Raw genomic sequence first — 6,978 nt, 5'->3', positions numbered from 1 at the left:
TACAAACAATACGAAACAAAACAAAACCTTTCACCTTTTCAGAAATTTCAGTCGAACGTATATAAACGTACGAAACCAATCCAAGCGTTTCACCTTTTTAGCGATTTAAGCCAAACGTTTAAAACGTTACGAAATAAATCCAAACATTTCACCTTTTTAGCGATTTATGCCAAACGTTTACAAACCTTACGAAACAAATCCAAACGTTTCAACTTTTTAGCAGTTGAAGTCAAACGTTTAGAAACGTTACGAAACAAATTCAAACCTTCCAGTTTTTTAGCGATTTAAGCCAAATGTTTACACGCGTTACGAAACAAATCCAAACGTTTCACCTTTTTAGCAATTGAAGCAAAACGTTTAGAAACGTTACGGAACAAATTCACACTTTTCACCTTTTTAGGGATTTAAGCCAAACATTTACAAAGGTTACGAAACAAATCCAAATGTTTCACCTTTTTAGCGATTTAAGCCAAACGTTGCAAAACAAATCCAAATGTTTCACCTTTTTAGCAATTTAAGCCAAACGTTGCAAAACAAATCCAAGCGTTTCACGTTTTTCGCAATTTAAGCCAAACGTTTTCAAACGTAACGAAACAAATCAAAGCGTTTCACCTTTTTATCGATTTAAGCCAAACGTTTAATGTTACGAAACAAATCCAAACATTTCCTCTTTTTTGCGATTTAAGCAAAACGTTTACAAACGATACGAAACAAATCCAAACGTTTGCCGTTTTTAGCGATTTAAGCCCAACGTTTAGAAACGTTACGAAAAAAATCCAAACATTTCACCTTTTTAGCGATTTAAGCCAAACGTTTACAAACATTACGAAATTAATCCAAATGTTTCGCCTTTTTAGCAATTTAAACCAAACGTTTACAAATGTTAGGAAACAAATCCACACATTTCACCTTTTTAGCAATTTAAGCCAAACGTTTTCTAACGTTACGAAACAAAACCAAACGTTTAAAACGTTATAAAACAAATCCAAACGTTATACATTTTTAGCAATTTAAGCCAATCCTTTACAAACGTTACGAAAGAAATCCAAGCGTTTCATCTTTTTAGCAATTTAGGCCGAACTTTTACACATGTTTTGAAACAAATCCAAGCGTTTCACCTTTTTAGTAATTTAAGCTAAACGTTTACAAACGTTACAAAAGAAATCCAAGCGTTTCACCTTTTCAGAAATTTCAGCCGAACGTATACAAACGTACGAAACAAATCCAAGCGTTTCACCTTTTTAGCGATTTAAGCCAAACGTTTACAAACGTTACGAAACAAATCCAAAAGTTTCACCGTTTTAGCAATTTAAGCCAAACGTTTACAAACATTATGAAACAAATCCAAACGTTTTTCCCTTTTAGCTATTTATGCCAAACATTTATAAACGTTACGAAACAAATCTATATGTTTCATCTTTTTAGCGATTGAAGCCAAACGTTTACAAACGTTACGAAGCAAATCCAAACGTTTCACAATTTTAGCAATTTAAGCCAAACGTTTACAAACGTTAAAAAACAAAAACCAAGTGTTTCACCTTTTTAGCAATTTAAGCCAAACGTTTGCAAACGTAACGAAACAAATCCAAGAATTTCACCTTTTTAGCAATTTAAGCCAAATGTTTACAAACGTTAGGAAACAAATCCAAGCGTTTCGCCTTATTAGCAATATAAGCCAAACGTTTACAAACATTACGAAACTAATCCAAACATTTCACCTTTTTAGCGATTTAAGCCAAACGTTTACAAACGGTACGAAACATATCCAAATGTTTCACCTTTATAGCGATTTAAGCCAAACGTTTACAAACGCTAGGAAACAAATCCAAACGTTTCACCTTTTTAGCCATGTAAGCCACACGTTTACAAACGTTACGAAACAAATCCAAGCGTTTCAACTTTTTAAAATTTAAAGCCAAACGTTTACAAACGTTACGAAACAAATCCAAGTGTTTCCCCTTTTTAGCAATTTAAGCCAAACATTTAGAAACGTTACGAAACAAATCAAAGTGCTTCACCTTTTTAGCAATTTATGCCTAACATTTTGAAACGTTACGAAACTAATCCAAATGTTTCACCTCTTTAGCGATTTAAGCCAAACGTTTACAAACGTTACGAAACAAATCTAAATATTTCCCCTTTTTAGCGATTTAAGCGAAACGTTTACACACGTTACACAACAAATCCAAAAATTGAACCATTTTAGCGATTTTAGCTAAACATTTACAAACGTTACAAAACAAATCCAAACGTATCACCTTTTTAGCGAATTAAGCCAATAGTTTACAAACGTTACGAAACAAATCCAAACGTTTAGCGTTTTTAGCAATTTAAGCCAAACGTTTCAAATGTTACAAAACAAATCCAAAAGTTTCCCCTTTTTAGTGATTTAAGCCAAACGTTTACAAACGTTATGAAACAAAACCAAACGTTTAAAACATTACGAAACAAAACCAAGCGTTTCACCTTTTCAGCAATTTAAGCGAAACGTTTACAAATGATACGAAACAAATCCAGGCGTTTCATCTTTTGTAATAACCTAAATTTTTGAGGTATTACGTGTAGTGCCACGAGACATAATCGTAAAGATTAAGAATGAGAAAATCAGATTAGGATTGGATAATAAGGACTTAGACCGAAGAGGGTCTATTGGAATTATCGTAGGATAATAATTTAAATGGAAAATTATTATGCGATAAATTGGATTTAATCGGGACAAAAATGGAATAAGATAAAATAAGTTGGAAAGCCAGAGTTAATAATATTCACGTCAAGGTCCGTGAAATATTATTAATAAATGATCGTCAAGTTTCGTAAGTATACGAAATCGTTTTAGAATATAGTTTGACGATTAGTTAAGAATAAGGATTAAAATGCAAATTAGCCACTTTAAGGACTAAAGTGGACTTTTAACCACAAACTTCCGGTGGAAGTTGTGTTTTACTCTATTTTCTCAAGATAAGAAAATAATATCAATAAAACTGTTATCGATAGTCATTAAAATGAAAATTGGACGAAAAAGTGAGAAAAAGTGCAAGTTAGCTCAAAATGGAAATTTGAGCATTTTTGGCCAAAATTGCCAAAATAAATTATTGGAAAGTGATATAATAAGATATGAGACTAATGCTATGTATTTGGGAAACAAATAATACAGAATTTATCGAGATTGAATGATTAAGTGATTGATGGACTAAATCGGACAAAATAAAAGTTAGAAAGTGAAGTAAAAGGAGGTGGCAACTTCAAGGACTAAAAGAGACTCTTTCCCCACTTATTATCATCAATTAAGAATGAATATTCATTCATTCAAAACAGAAATTGCAGCCAAGATCCGTAACTCTCCTTCTCCATTTCTCTCCAAATTTCACATGTCCATAACTTTCTCGTTTCTCAACGAAATTGAGCGATTCTTGCGGCCACGGAACGAGAAAACGATTATCTACAGATATGTGGCATCAATTTGAGGTAAAAATAGATTTATTTGGTTGAATATTGAGCAGTTAGTTTCGGAATTTTTAGGTAAAAAGATGATAATGATTAATTGTTGATTGTAGTGAGTTTATAAGCTTAAATTGGATGCAAAATGATGATGGAGATAAGGTTTTCAAGGTAAGCTAATCAATTTTAGGTTTCATGGATATTTTCATGGATTGATAATAATAGAGATTAGGGTTTATAAGTCTTAATTGGGAATTTTGTTGATTGTTCATTACAAGGTGAAATTGAGCTTTAATGGAGGATTGTTGATGATGAATTGAAGCTTGGAAACTTCGGCCATGGAGTATCTTTAAGGTAAGGGATTTTTCTGAAATTGGATGAGTTTGAATTGATGAAATTAAATGAGAATTGAGTAGAGTTTTGTGATGATTAGTGATATTTGATGATTGAATTGTGTATAGGATTAGTTGTTGATTGAATTGTTAAATGAATTGATGGTGAGTTTGAGGATTGTGTTTGTGTGTTGTTGACCTTAAGCCCTGGGTAGGCTCTGTCCAGCCCCTCCCATGCCCCGGATTGTCTTTCGTTTAGTTAGTTTTAATAGACGTTACTACGGAAACTAGTTGGACGTTTTGTAGAATCTGTCCTTGCAGAACAACCATCTTGTGTGAACCATATCTCGAGTTTTGTAACTCCAAATCAAGTTCCGTTTGTTGATACGGAAACTTTAGGATGTTAACTATAATTGTCTAAGTTTGAGTTTCTGTTGAATCGGACTCTACGGTATTCATTTTAGGCAGAACATTTTTGGGTGTAATCTGCCCTGCTATTTCGGGACAGCTCAAGGTCTTAATTTATGAGCTTGTTTTCAACACCTTCGGGTGCGTTTCATGGTCCGAGACCTAAACGAGAGTTGTAGGCGACGTTCTAAACTTTAAGAATGTCAATTTTGTTTAGGGTTCATACTATTTTAAGTAAGCAGTTTTGATAGCCGAAGTTGGCTAGAAACATAATTTTGGATAAGTTAATAATAGCTCGAATTTTATTAATTCTTGCTATTATTATATTTGCATAGATCGGACGAGCGACTATCGACGAGGCTTGAGGAAAAACGGATCGAGATATCGTCATGCTTATTTGAAGAGTTTGGATAGCAAGTGGTGAGTACACTTTAAATTACTCGCTAATATTCGTACAGCTACGTATTTTAATACGAAAGCTATATGAATATTTTTATGTTTAAATGTATGTTCTTAAAATGCATATATATATGTATGTTTTGAAAATGATGTTTTATCGTATTGTGCTATTTTGATAATAATACAAGTAAATGAAAAGAGTATATATATTTAAACACCGGGGATGGGTAAAGTAATAAAATGTTAATTGAACCAAATATAAATAAGAAAAGTACAGTACATTCCTATATGTACTAATAAATCGAATATCGAATAATATACAAGTATCAGATCAGATATGAAAAAGGAAATATAGTACATTCCGATATGTACTATCAAACATAATAAATACCCATACGTGCGTGTGTTATAGATGTATGCTTGTAGATTGTAATGTGCATGCCATGGTCCATAAAGGATCAATACAACAGAACGAAAAATACAAAAACGTAAAATTAGAATTGTACTATGGTGCACAAAATAATAAGAACTGAGATACAAGGTTGAACTCGGTAGAATTATCCCGGGACCTGTATCTCATCCATTCTCGATGATAATCCTTGGAACTCATACGAAATAAAAAGTAAGTGTGATACATCGAGAATCAATACGAAACAAGATCGAGACACAATGTGAATAATTACTCCTATTAAATGTCAATAGGAATCATATGAATCGACAGTTAAGTTCAAAAGACCTGCAGGGTGCAGAGTCCGAATGCAGACACGAAGGTAACTCGATTGAACTATCTCGGGACCCGTGTTTAAGGAGTAACTCGGTTGAATTATCTCGGGACTCCTATCGATCGTTTGGGATTGAGAAATGGTACAAGTAACTCGGTTGAATTATCTCGGGACTGTACCATATGGTTATGGGTAACTCGGTTGAACTATCTCGGGACCCAACCATAAGGATCAAGTCATAAGAGACTTGCCAATGATTTAGTTCGACTTAGAATCATGATGATATAAACTAAGATTTAAGATTCGGTCGAAAACTAATGAAACAAAACGAGAGAAGAAAAATATCAAAACCATAATAAGAAATCGAAGATGTCAAATACGTATAAACTATAAGTTTATGAAATAAACAAAGAGATATGAAGGAAAGGAAACAAGGTATGCAATATGATTTCAAAAGAGTATTTTCTATATACAAAGGGGGTTTTCAACGGTTTTAACCCTTTATGTGATATTGCGTGTGATTTGGTGAATTCACTCAGTTTTATACTGACCCCGTTGCTCCTCCCATTTTTCAGGGATAGTATGATATGATTTGGAAAGTCAAGTTTCCGAAGTTTTAATTCTCGGAAGTTATTTGCACAAGAAGTGAAAGAAGGTTTTCATTCTAGCGGTCCGCAGTAGTATAGATGTTTTTGTCTATGTATTTGACTAGCGCATTTTAACTCTGATATTTTTGTAAAATGGGGTCACATGTATTTTGATATATGAAAAAAATGATTTGATTTGCGAAAAATTTACACAGGTTTTTAGGCTTGCTACGGGTTTCGGAGCTACCACTCCCATTCCCTAGCGCCGGTTGCGGCTCGAGAAATCGGGTCGTGACAAAGGTGGTATCAGAGCAATGGTTTAGATTCATAGGCCATTGCCTGTATACGATTGATGTCTGTAGTTCCTAGGTATGATGTCACTAGGTTAAGCTAAGAACTAATGCGGATTATAGAGATTTCCAGTCATGTCTTTTGAACGTTATCATCTTTTTCATCGATTTTTCAAACGTTTTACGAAGACGTCCCCTCCTATATGTGCTATTAGGAGTCGAGTTAGATGTGTGCGCGAGCACAATATATGTTTGTGTTTACTCGAGTAAGCAATACGCTTTCGAGTATCTATAGTCTGCGAAGAGTTATATACTCTCGAGACTCATATGATGTATGAATATCGTCATGGACAATGATTGAATTATAAATTGGTTGGATTGGATATTATACGAGTGATGTGATGTAACAAATAAGATATGTATGTTTGCAGCGCGATCACTCAGGAGAGTGATATGCTCACAGGTATGTAAGCCTGTCATAATTTATGCGATACATGAAATTTATATATTGTAATCGATTGTTATGAATAGAAATAGTTTCTTATGATTCAATGATGCAAAGTTTGCTATGTCTATGCTGAGCGAAATGCTTGCAAGACTTTAGAAAGGCGAGATAGTCGGATTTATAGGAAAGATAGATAAGGGAAAGAAGCTAAAAAGGGCTAGCACTATTAGTTTGTCGTCGGAACAAGGAAGTTCCAACTATGCAAGTTTCATACACTCACTATGTGATATGAGATGCTCGAGTAGCTGTCAAGAGAGGACATACATATGTCTTCGATGTGGACAACAAGGTTACCAC

General features: G+C 33.8%; 1 long non-coding RNA gene across 2 annotated transcripts; it reads left to right on the top strand.

Moving 5' to 3' along the window:
* Window positions 1-3,178: 3,178 nt before the first annotated feature.
* Window positions 3,179-6,564, top strand: LOC126676604 (uncharacterized). Of its 2 annotated transcripts, XR_007640363.2 has the most exons (5): window positions 3,179-3,465; window positions 3,555-3,609; window positions 3,717-3,792; window positions 4,514-4,598; window positions 5,875-6,564. It is a non-coding gene; the product is annotated as an uncharacterized LOC126676604 (long non-coding RNA). The 2 variants fall into 2 exon arrangements; XR_007640364.2 differs by lacking the exon at window positions 4,514-4,598 and having other exon boundaries at window positions 3,181-3,465.
* The last annotated feature ends 414 nt before the right edge of the window (window positions 6,565-6,978 follow it).

The sequence above is a fragment of the Mercurialis annua genome, linkage group LG4 (assembly GCF_937616625.2).
Source record: "Mercurialis annua linkage group LG4, ddMerAnnu1.2, whole genome shotgun sequence".
Lineage (NCBI taxonomy): Eukaryota > Viridiplantae > Streptophyta > Magnoliopsida > Malpighiales > Euphorbiaceae > Mercurialis > Mercurialis annua.
Note: the sequence above shows the minus strand (reverse complement) of the source record. Positions and strands in the feature narration are given on the sequence as shown.